The sequence below is a fragment of the Gymnogyps californianus genome, chromosome 1 (assembly GCF_018139145.2).
Source record: "Gymnogyps californianus isolate 813 chromosome 1, ASM1813914v2, whole genome shotgun sequence".
Lineage (NCBI taxonomy): Eukaryota > Metazoa > Chordata > Aves > Accipitriformes > Cathartidae > Gymnogyps > Gymnogyps californianus.
Genome location: NC_059471.1, coordinates 12,085,997 through 12,098,520, shown reverse-complemented (window position 1 = coordinate 12,098,520; position 12,524 = coordinate 12,085,997). Strand labels below are relative to the sequence as shown.

Sequence of the window (12,524 nt, the reverse complement as noted above, 5' to 3'; positions counted from 1 at the left end):
GGATTGGCCGGGCGCGGCGGCGGCGGGCGGGGCGGCCCGCGCGGATTGGCGGAGCGCGCAGGGGTGTGCGCAGGGGGCAGCGGCCCGGAGCGGGGTGCTGGGGCCGCGGCTGGAGGATGGGGGCGGCCGGCGGCGCGGGCTGCTGAGCGGCGCGGAGCCACCCTGCCGCCTCCCCCCCTTCCCCGCCCGGCCAGCGCCGCGCTCTCCGCCAGCATGAACCGGCTCGGCTCCGGCCCCGTGGGCAGCGCCACCGCCGCCTCCGCCGCCGGCCAGTACCGGGTGTGCGGCAATTGCCGGAAGGTGCCCAGACAGGTACCGAGCGGGGGGGGCCCCACTGTGAGGCGGGGGGAGCTGAGGGGCCTGCGGGAGGCGGAGAGATAGAGGCTTGTAGGAGGGATTGGGGGAGCGGGGCGATGGGGCAGAGACTTGGGGGGGGGGGGGGGCAGTGGCGTGAGGAGAAATGGGCCATAGGGCAGCAGTGGGGCGGGAGGTTGGAGGGGGGGAGTGGGGGGCTCTGGGGCAGTGGGGTGGGGGCTGTGGGGCACCTGGGACGGTGTGGGGAGGTGTATGGGGCCTGCCAGGAGGTGAGTGCCTGGGGGGTGGGGGGCAGTGGAGGGGTGCAGGGTGGGAGGGACACGGCCCCAGGTGTGCCGGGGGGTGCAGAGGGGTGCCAGGTCCTGTGCCCCTATGGCCTCCCTCCCCTTGGGACGATTGTCACTTGCCCCTGCTCTAGGCTGCCACCCCACCCCGAGGGTTTGGGGGGTGCCTGGCCTCCCCGATGGTATGGGGGGATTGACTTGGGGCCCAGCCGTGCTTGGAAAGTTTATCCAAATATTTCACCGGCAAAATTCATCGCTGCGATCTCCGTCAAGTCTTTGTGCAGGGGCATCCAAAACCAGAGCTTTAAAATATAAAAAAAGCACCAAAAAAGCCCCTGCCCCCCCCAATCCGCTAAGCCCCATCCCTACTGTTATCAGCCGCTCCCTTGCGCGGACCCTCTGTGCTTCAGGAGGAGTGTAATCGCTTTACCACCTCCTCTCGACATCTGTGTAACGGGGAGCATTAGTTGAGGTGTTTGTCCAGTGCAAATGAATTAAAATTGCTGAGCTGTGCAAATGCGCCAAGTCCGAGCGCCCAAGATGAACGCGATGCTGGTTTTGGTTTTATTTTAATTCAATGTCTCCAAATACGTTTTGCACCAGGTAGGTTCTTGCAATTGCTAAGAAAGCCTGTAAGTCAATGAGCTCAAATATTTGCGCTCTTTGTCCAAAAACTGTTTTTCTTCCTCTGTGGGTCAGGCCAAGTGCCAATCAAAGTTGTTTTTCAAGCCTCTCTTCCCTGCAGTAGGACTGCTTTTTTCTTTCCTTTTTTTTTTTTTTTTTTAAGGGTTTGGTTTTTGGAAAGGAGGTGTGTATTTAGGGGAGGGGGGAGGAGAAACGTTAAAAATCGGTCAGAGAGAGAAGCAGATCTTAAAAATCATGTTTCTCGAATATTTTAATGGAAACAAAATCTTATTAAATGTGCATGCTTGGTATGTGCAGTTATTTTTTCCATAAACTCTTGGATCATATTACAGTTGATACTTGGTGCTCAGCTCTTAGCTCAGCTTGCGAGAAATGTAATGGATCAGAGAAGCACACATCAGCAGAGTCTGATTTTTAACCATTTCGTTGCAGGATCGAATCCCTTCTTGGCTTTAACTTGCTACTGTTACTGCTTTAGGAAAAACAAGTACTTAAAAGAGAGAAGTTCTGCGGGGTTAAAGCCTGAAACAGCTTCAGACTTGACATATGTCTAAAGACATTCAAATTAACCGGTGCCAAATATGTCTGTGGAGAAAGCAGGGAGGGAGCTTGCTTTGTTCTGCCAAATAATCAAAATGTTTTGTTGACAAATAAAGTGGTGCTTGGCAGCACTTGTAGATCTAAAATTAAATTTAAATTATTGAATTTTTTTGAAGCCATAGTCTCATCCTGCTGGGTAGGACTTTTTTTGTACACCTCTTTAATATCAGTGGGGGGTGGGACAGGGCTAGATGTTACTTTTCTGGTCACAGGAAACTTGCCAGATTAGAATTTTTTTTTTTTTTTTTTTTTTTTTTAGGTAATTTTGAGAGGGTGATGGTAAAGCATAGGTACCCACTTGGGTCTGTTGGGGAAGGCAGCTTAGTGCTGTCCTGCTTTGTCTGTGGCCATTTCAACTACTTCGTTGCAAAATTGGGGAAAGAAAAAAGAAACTGAGCGACAGCCCATGAAACCCACTTGAGATAGAGGTGTTTTGTGCTTGCAGTGGTTGTACTAGGACATCGTTGCATCTGTGTTTTAGGCTGGACAGTAAACATAGAAGTACAGAGCTTCTGACTACATCTGTAATTATGTAAAAAATTGGTATAATGACAATCACTGTAAATTTTAACCTTTTGTACTTCATTGGCAAGCATGCAAGTAGAAAACGGGGGTGGGGGGGAGGGGGAAAGGGTTGGTGGAAGTGAGATGCAAATTTGACCTGAGTCTCAGAGTAATAATCTTCAGATAAGTGCTGCCTCATCTGTTCTTTTGACGGTGTTGGTTTTTGTTTTAATGCTCATGTGATAATATACTGGAAAAATGATTGGCCTTAAAAGATATTGAATCTCTTCTGCCCTCCTCAGTCTTAAGTCTTTATTTGAAGCCACTTGAACACTCGCAGGTTAGGTAGTGCTGTTATCAAAATTACAAGGGGCAAAGCAAGCTTTCTACTCAGTGGCATATAATGAAATTTGAAATAGTCCAGCAGGTTTTGGATTCTCATGGGTGAAGGTAAGTTTATCTTTCAACAGGGAAACAGGAAAAGCTAGATGCAGTGCTTTAGGTTTCAGCTAATTTCAAATTAATCAAAGTTATGTTTTATTACGGAAAGTTCTGTTAGGGTAACGCTAGAAACTTGCTAAGGATCCATAGGTTAAATTTGCCTATGAGGAAGGTTTTTCATATTAACAAGATATAATTTCTGGTTGGGTTTATTGTTACAGGACACTTTAAATAGCCAGATCTACTTGCAGAACAATTGCTGCTAATCATAAGGGTTTAGACAGTCATAGATATGACAGCTATGTCATTATTTGATTTAGGAAAAAAAAATGACAAGCAATAATAGGTGATGCTGGTTTGGATTTGGCGAGTGAGCTTGTTGAACAGACAACTGAGGCTAATGCTTTGACTCAGCTTAAAAAAAATGGAAGAATGAGCAAAATGAGGTGAGTAGCTCCGGTTCGTGGGATTGATGGGCAGGCTTTGTAACAAAACTGTGACATATCAGTAGGGAAGAGTGCTTAAAATGGCATACGAGTGCTGTAGCCAAGTCTTTCCTAGAGGTGGCTGAGAGTTGCTGCCATTGCAGTAACCAGGACAGCCTCCAGCTCTCACATTTGAAAATCCAACGTGTCAGGGAGTCCCTGGGCAGGGGAGCTGTGGGGTGTAAATCTGGAGGGGGTCTGGAGCTTGATGGAAACCCAAGGTTCTCCTGCCTAAAGAAAATCAATAGCCCAAGCAAGCAAGAAGAGAATATATAGGAAGGGCTCAGTATTTCTTTGGACAAATAACTGCTTCAGGAAGGCTTTTAGGAATAAGCAAAAAGTCTTCAGGGGATGGAAAAATCCTGATATGTCAGGAAATGTAGGAACAGTGAGAGTTTGCCAACTGTTCAAGCTTAGTTGCAAGTTGCAAAGCATGTGAAGTAAAAGGTTCTTTTACATGTACATACAAGTTGGTAGGATAGAAAAGAAAATCAGTATAAATGTGGTTCCAGGATTAAATATTTGTTTTGTGTTAGATTTCAGTGAGGGAGATACAAGGGCAACAGCAAAACGGGTGATAAGGGAGTGCGGTTTATAAGCATCCATCACTGTTGGCAAGGGGGAAGTGAACCCGGCTTAGCTGACCGTCCTGGCTTGAGCCAGTCTCTGTGCTGGAGTCCTGGATAAAGGTGTATGAAATCCAGGATCTGTTCCTGTTTTTTGTAGACCTGCCCAATCAAGGTGATCCTGTGAGAGGGAAATAGCCATCAATATTATGGACATAATTTTCAGTGCTCCTCATCCCCCCATGCCAGTCTCCTCCTTTAGCACAAGTCTCAATACTATGCAAGTTACTAAAGCAAATTTTGATGGAAAAGCATACAGATATATGAAAAAAAAAGTATGACATGATACCACCAAAAGTAGGTCACGCTAAACTAATGTAGTAGTCTTCTGTTGATAAGACATCTGCTAGAGTGTCCTCTTCCGAAAGCTTTGGATGGACTAAACCTAGACTTCATTCATTAAACATCTGAAGTAACATCGAAGGTTGAACTCCTTGCTGCACTAGCAAGTCAGCTCAAATTAAACTTTGGGATTTACTAACACAAAATGTTCTAAATACCGAAAAGTTTAAGTGGGTTTCAAAAGTATTTGGGCAAATTCATAACAGAAAAATTAAATGAGACCTGTAAATAGGAAATGGCAACACTGTCCAGTATAGTTTCTGTATGCTTTCCTGGCTGTTACATGTCTGCTATTGCCCCCTGGCAGTGACAAGTTACTGGGCAATAGGGACCTTTGATCTGACACATTTTGTCTATTTTTCTGTTCCTGTTAATTACAGAGGAGTGATTTGGAACTGATGGGAGTGGGGATGGTGGTGGGCCATGCTGAAAGGAGAAGTCACTGTGCTGAGAGGAGACTACCAGTGGGTTTTCAAAGGATCACTTGAAACTAATCTGGTTTAACACTGTACCGAATCGCGATGAGACCGTGACTGTTTCTAAAAGATGTACACGCAGCAGAAGTGGTAAATGTTGTAGGTCCAGGGAAAGAGTGGAACATTTCACAGAAAGCTGCAAGACCTTGAGCGCTGGTGTAGTTAGAAGTGAGGTGAAATCCAGTGGTATGAAATGTAAGAGTTATAGGTTTGGCTATTTGTTACTCATAACTTTTAGTAAGAGCAGCTCCTTGGAAGGAGCAAGGAGAAGGATGTTGGTGTGCAGGAGGACCAGCAGCCTACTGTCACCCTGCAGGGCAGTGTTGTTGGGGAGGAGGGAAGCCGGGAAGGATGGACCCTAATTAAGCAGGCGCAGAGGTGAGCTGTCTGGGTGCTGGGAGAAAGAGAGTACTGATTTTGCAGAAGGAGACTAAAAGAGTTTGCTTTTTTAATCCAGCAGAAACAAAGGCTGAGAGGGGATATGATCCGTGTCTATAAATACATCCGATGGTAAGAGCCAGTGAGGAGAAATTAGCTCAAGAGTAGATGGATGTAAAATGGTCATAAATACATTTAGGCTGGAAAATTAAAGTGTCCAGAGGTGTGAGGTTCTGGAAGAGTTTGTTCGAGGTCTGGTGCTGTTAAAAAAAGCACCTACTTTTAAGACAGAAAAATGTGTGAACGTCATTAAATGATGTGGTGCTTACAATAGCACTAGCCTAGGCTCAGGGAGTTGAGGTCATATCCAAAAAAAAAAGACATACTTTCATTCACTTTATTGTTCTGTGTGGGTGAGCAAGAAAGTAGCCCAAAAGTGAACCAAAAATAGTCTAATGTCAGGTCTCATAAGCCCATGTAAGCTAAAATACGTGTTACCATGAGTCATGAAGGTGCATGGAGATGCTGTTACCTGTTCTGTAGAACTCAAGAGGACTTTGAGGACGTCTCAACTATTTTGAGAAAAGTCAACCTGGTTCAATCTATTCTGAACATAGGCAAATGAAGGTTGCTGTGCCTTTGCTTGGAAAACACCCTGGGTTTTCCACAATGCAGCATCTTTTTTTTTGTTGAGTTGCATAGTGTAGTTAGCTTTGGAAATCTGATCAACAAACTTGGCTGTCACAGAGAATCTTATTTTGTAAAATCAAATGATGTCTTCCATAGTTTGACCACTCTTAATAATAGTCTCGTCGCACTGTAGTTGTCTTCATTTACGGTTGCCTAGGTGGCTTTAAATCTCTGATGTGCCTCTTCCTAAAGGAGTTCTCAAAGTGATTTGCGAAGTCTGTCATGAAAACCCAACTCTGTTTGTATTGGTTCTAATTTTAGCAACTTTCTGTTGTGTAAAACATGGTGTCTGCCTTCGGTGTTTGTGTCTTCCAGTCCCCTGGAGCACTGCCATGGTGAAACCAGCTCAGGTCACTCCACTACTAATCCTGCGTGCACAGCTAGGGGGAGAAGATGGGTGTTTGAGGGTCCAAAATGTAAAGCTATAAACCAAGAGCAACAAACCCAGCCTTTTAGGGCAGTTAAGGTTGTCAGCAACAGGCCCCTCACCCTCATCATTTGTTCTTACTTTTTCTAAAAAGATTTGGTTAAAAAAAAACAACTTAAAGAACAGGATTCTTTCCTGTGAAATAAATGCAGGGAAAATTCAGAGATGACTGTGGTTTCTCTCCTTCCCCATCCTCACGAGTCTTGCAGTAATTTGTATCTTTTCAGAGTCTGACCCTTTTAAATAATTGTTTGCCCACCCCCCTGCGTAATTATTTTTTGGCTTGGTTGCCTGGAATCGGAGGGCACTATTGCTCTTTGCACATGTATGCTGGTTTTGAGGGTTCCTGGGTTCTTCCACTTTTGACTTAAAAACTGGTGTAAAAAATTTTCCTTGTACCTTTCTAGTCTTATGTGCTGAAAATGAGAAGGCAGAACTATTAAATTTTCATTAGACCTGTAACGAGAGTGGTATGAGTGAAATGAACTTCTGGTGAAGGACGCTGTTTTGCAATGAAAAGCTGTAAGAGGTGGCCTCGTAGGAACCATGCTCATTTAGAATACTCACTTTTATTTAAAAAAAAAAATAGCAAAAACACAATGTTCCCTGAATTACAGGGAGGGAGTGGAGGCAAGAAAGGAAAGAAAGTGGGGAGGAGGATTTTCTTCAAAAGAAACTTTGAGGTTTAGTGTTGGGAGTGGGTTAGCCAAGCGTGGAGGTTGTCCTCTGTTAAGGCTTACTGCTGCTGGTAGGAGTGGTGCGTTGCATTAGCCAAATCGCAGGCTGTGGTTTGGAGATGTGGACTCTGTGAGCATTTGCTTTAAATTTATGCATATTACTTAATTAGTGCTTCAGATTTCACATCTCTTTAAATGGTGGTGTTTTGAAATCTGAAAAAAAATAATATGGTTCGTTAAGCATCCTTGGTTTTTCCTCTGTCCCACATTGGCGAAGGAGCTGTTAATACTCGTTTGGTTCTTTATTTGAACCTTTTTTCCTGGCTAGGGAGATTTGAGCGAGAGAAGATAGTGGTATAATTCTCCCCTGGCTTTGCGTAGCTGGGAGAGTTGGCCTGGAGATTTTATTATCAGATTTCCATTTCCAGGGCTGGAGAGTAAGAAGGGATCGCAAGCATAGTTTGCTTGGCCAGGCTGAATATTGGCTTTTGTCTAAGTGGGTCAGGATAGACTGGGGGGAAAAGGGGCGTTTTCAGTAGAGAAGAAATTTGAATTGTCAGGAGGGAGACCTCAGTTAATGAGAAACTGCACATCATCAGCTTTGGAAAAACCTGTATGGAAATAATTTATGCTGTTTAATTTCTCTGTTCTTTGCAGGTGTTCCTGTTTGCATGCAGAGGTCCTTCCCATTGTTGTCTCTGCAACCCAGCCTGGTAGTCTGTGCACTTTAAGTAGAAGCTGTAGGGAGCGTAATGCAGATGACTCAAATATCTTGTGAAATTCCATTACAGGGAGGTAGGGATATTCTCCACAAACAATTTTTTTCTGACTGTTTATCTATCAGTCAGTCCATTGAATGCATTAGGGATAGTTCAAGAAATTTTACAGGGTTCTCAGTATGCCACCCTGGGCAAACTAGTGTTACTGATAATAAAGGAGGTCATGATCAAGGGGTATTAATTTTAAATGTCTCTCTTAACCACTAGTTTCAAACTTTTATTATAGGATACTTCTTGCATATCGGACATTGGATAACTATCAGTTGGGGCAAAATATCGGTGTAGATGATAGTTAATATTACGTGTTTAGGACGCTGAGAAACTATTTTGTTCTTGGTATAGACCGTTTCAGTGATTGATTTATTCAAATATCTTCATTCTCACATCTTATTTAAACTGAAAGCAAGGTGTTTTGAAGCACGAGCTTTTTTCTTGTAGGGCATAGTGTTTGGGGCAATCAGGGACTGAAGTTGGGGGGGGCTGAACAGGGTGTAAGTGATGGTGCTCAGGGTAAGAGACAGAAGTCAGTGCTCTTAATCTAGAAAGACACCTTAAATCTTTCCTGAAGTCCCTGGTTACCTGAATTAGAGTAAGATAAATAAACAGATACAACCTCCTGATTAAACACTTGTTTTTTTTCTTGTTAATGACTCTGTCATATTTCTCTCAAGCTAAGCATCTTGTTTTCTTAGACCGACAATGGATTTCTAATGGATTCTGAGCTCAGCACCCAACCTAGCGAACTTGGTAACAGTGTGAGGCTACCTGCAGTCCCCTTCCTCAGGGGATCAGGTGGGAAAAAATAATAATGGAGAGGAATATGAAGTATTCCTGGCTTCATGTGTTGTGAGCAGGCTGGAACTGAAGTGGTAAGCCTGCATCACACAAGAAGTAAGTTCCTCATGGACTTGCTCCATATTGTGTGGTCAGTGTGTGGACCACCCTTTGGGTTGTGGTTTAAGTCTTCCAACGTACACAAATGTTAGGTTAACATGTATGAAAGCCAGGAGGAATCGCATTGTTGACAATTATGTGGAACCATAGGTCTCTATTATCTCTTCAAGTGCAGAAGACATTTGGAAGAAAAGTAAAAGGTGACTTTAAAATCAGGTTTTCGTCTATGCAGAATGAGCAATAAACTCGTAAATACAACCAGTATGTCTCAATTGCTGCACTTCAGAATCAAAATGCGTAATTGTGTATCTGTTTTAAAGTGTATTAAATTTGAACTTAGTTTTGACATGGAACTAGAGAGAATTGTAAATTCTTTTAGAGTCAATTGATACTTTAAAGGATCAGTTAAATTCTTCCTTAGAAGGGAGGAATGCTTGCAAGGATGACTCCTCGCTTAACATTTTCACACAAAAATGAACGTTAAATGTGACTTGGAGGTTACTTGGGAATTAAGAATTTGTGCTTCTGAGCAATTCCACATAACCTAAGTAAAACAGAGTTATGTTGATGATAGCGAAGAAGTACTAGCTGTCTTGGTGTAAGCCATTCTTAGAGCAGTACAGAGCTGCTTACTCAAAATCATCTTTTATCTGTCTCTGGGCTATTTATTACTGCGTTGGATTTGTTCTGGCTGATACCAACAAAACAATTGAAAGCCAGTATATGTTCTCTCCTCTGTATGAGTTGTACAGTTAAAAACTATTTAATAAGACAGTATCTTAACAGCGTTGAACCTAATTTAATAGTATGTGCTTGTAAATATGTTTAATATCTCCTGCTTTAGCGTGTGGTGAAGGGAATATAGTTACATTATTGGCTAAATGTATCTGGAGGGGTTTTGGCCATATGGTTCTAAATCTGTTTTAATGTAATTATCCCTATTAACTAAAAAAATAAAAAATATTCCCTCCAAGTTGATTGACGTTCTTCTCAGTAAAGAACCCTCATTGCTGATTAGAGGTGTGGAAATAGTAATTTGTTCTAGCATTTAGAAATTTGATTAGACCTCTAATGAAATGGAGCGCCTACACGCTGTCTAAATATTCTACCTGACACCAGTTGGATCTCATCCAGCGTGGAAGAACACTTGAAATGTTGCTTTACTACAATATGTTTTGTGTCTTGAAATCAACTGTGCTGCCTGCGTGCAAATACCCACTGGCTGTTCAGCAGACAGTGTGAACCTTGACCCTCCCTGGAAATCGGCATCAGGATTTGATTATTCCGCTGAGCACTCATTGCTTTACTGCAGTAACTAGCTTAGAGTTAGAAAATTAAGGCAACTGTTTATGTGGAAGCACCCATACTACTAACTCCATAAACAGCTGCACACATACATTATACATAGTATGAAGTATATGTGAGGTAGAAGCATGTTGTTAAAGTTCACAAGTTGTCACTGTTCTTGTGTGGTAATAAGTTGATAACAACACACTATAAATGAAAATTAAAAGTTAAAGCATCACATTTTGCTCCCCATTATGAGCTGGCTTGTTCTGTTCCCTCCAAAGGCTGATTGAAACACCCATTGGGTGCTGTGGCAGCTGTTCTAGCACCCATGTTTTAAGTCCTCTTTAACTCAGTTGCAGCAGTTTTTGCTCAACAGCGTTACTGCTAGAAAACTCTGAATCGGGACTCTTCGTTCGCATCCTGCTGTGGAAACACGCTGCAGTGGAAACTTCCAGTCCCTAGTGGTAGGAAACGCATTAAAACAACACTTCAGGTGCATGATGTTCGTTAGTCAGCAGTTCATTTTGACTGGTTAGCTTCTTCCTCTGAAATACAGAAGATAAGCTCTAATGCATCTGAACTACAATCAGATACAGCCTTTTGTCTTCTTCCTTGTAGTTTTTTTAATTTTGTTTCTCCACCATATTTAATATTTTTACATCTTGCAGTCTCCACATTTAAACAAATACAGTGGAAGTGTTGAACCAGAACTCCAACTAGTTTATGCTGTATTAACGCTTCAGGAGACTTCAGAAATTTTTTTCATCTTCTGTTCCTTCCAGAAAACCCAAACAAACTGTTCAATTACATTAGTAGTTTAAGTTTTGCATTACTGGGAAAAGATTGGACGAGGTAGTAACATCAGGGATCATGCAGGTAAAACCTGCTTTGAGATAAGTGACTTTTATTCCAGCAGTTTAAAACTTGTTGTCTTGCTTCAACGCTGGTGCTTCACAAGTGGTTAGAAGAAAAGGTGTGTTGGTTGAAAAGGTCAACTGTAACGTAATTAAAGGCTGAAGGAGCCTGCAGCCGGCGTTGTAGTTCTTCAGGGGAGATGGAGCTTGGTGCTTGTTACACCTGAGCAGAGGACGAGTGGAAAGAGAGCAGTCTGCACCGAGGGAGGGTATGCTGGAGCCGTCTTTCACACATGGCTTAGAAAAGCAAAATGGGAATGGAGGCGGAAGGAAGGTCTCCCTCCATGCCCCTGCTCTTTAGGTCACTTACGCAAAAGGTACTAGATAAAGCTGTAGTTACTTGACCTATTTATCCAACAGAAACTTGCAGTACAAGCAAAAGCAGTTTGACTATCCAGTACTGTTGCTGTTTTGTATGGGACACTCCTTTGGGTTAAGCTGTGCCTCATGAATACGTACAGGCAGCATCCGGCCATCCAACATGAGTAATTTTTCTTGTTTGAGAAGCTAGGGCTATAGTGTTGGTTCTTGTTTCCCAGAAAAGTTGGAATACCCATTGCATGGTCTAACTTCTGTCTGTACAGAGCTAAGCTGGGTGCAAATAAAGGCTGTGAATGTGTCTCTTAGGAGCTGGGCTTACTCTGATGCAAAGGTCTCAGTTTGGGTTTGGTGACTTCATTCAGAAAAAGGGCAAGTAGACTGGAACGCAATGGAGGGTCTCATTAGGCAATGCATGTTAATCACTCTTCCGTAGCTACAGAAGTCTTTATTCAGGCAGAGTATAAAATAAGTGGGTTTATTATTTCTGTAGTACTTGCTGGTGATTTTTTTGTAGAGTCATTAAGTCACTAAAATGTAGCTGAAAGTCCTCTTAGTAAAAATGTACGCAGTAATCTGAGGAGACAGTAGCGCCTGTCAGCTCTGAGGTTGGAGGCAAATCTGAAGTTCTGCCAATCTGCTGGCCTGGACGGCTGAAGAGAGCAGGAACAGCTGATCTGTCTCTGGACACGTCTCTGTATTTACATGGAATAAATCTTCTGTAACAGTTACGAGTCTTCATTTTTGAAAATCAGCATCTCTTTTAGGCTCTGTCAGGAAAATACATTTGTACCTTAGGTCTTCGCTGCCACCAGCTCAGCCACATTAATTCAGTATGTTTTGGAGATTGTATCTCAGTAATGACTCACTTTGGTAAGACATAGCTTAACATGCAAAATGTTCTTTAAAAAAAAAAGAAGAAAGAGGAAGAAACTGCCTGACTGCAAGTATTGTTATGGTTGTTCCACCAAGTCAGTGGCTTTCGAATGTGCTTCCGAGATGAAGCCTTTCCTCTGTCGGTCTCTTGCCCAAGCCTCTCCCAGACTAATCAGGTGTAAAACAGTTAGCGTGTCAGCTCCTTGTTCATTGTAAAACAGTCTCCAGCCTTTGCAAACAAGACTCCTTGGAGAAATAATTTACTCTAATTGGTGACTATTTTAGGATTTCCTATCAGGTGAAGAATCAAAAGGGTGCACCCTTGGTTTTCCATCTGTGACCCTAGCACCTATAAGATTTCTCTGGACTTCTTTCAAGGATACTGTGTAAGAAAACTTATTTCCATAAACTGAGAGGCATGGTGTAGATGCCACCTCCTTCTGAAAAATGCTTATGAGTCAACTAATCAAAAAAGGCTTAAACTCCTGGCTTAGACAGCAAGGCGCTTGCTGTTGGAAATTGTACCTTTAGGCTAGAGGTAAAGCGTGTTAGTCAGGGAGATT

At 42.9% G+C, this 12,524-nt stretch overlaps 1 protein-coding gene across 1 annotated transcript in view; it reads left to right on the top strand.

Moving 5' to 3' along the window:
- Positions 1-234: 234 nt before the first annotated feature.
- The window catches only part of SESN3 (sestrin 3), a 37,508-nt gene continuing 25,218 nt past the window's right edge, over positions 235-12,524 (top strand). The window contains exon 1 of the mRNA XM_050897758.1: positions 235-312. The gene's annotated coding sequence lies outside the window, so the exon portion shown is untranslated. The remainder of the gene's footprint in view (positions 313-12,524) is intronic.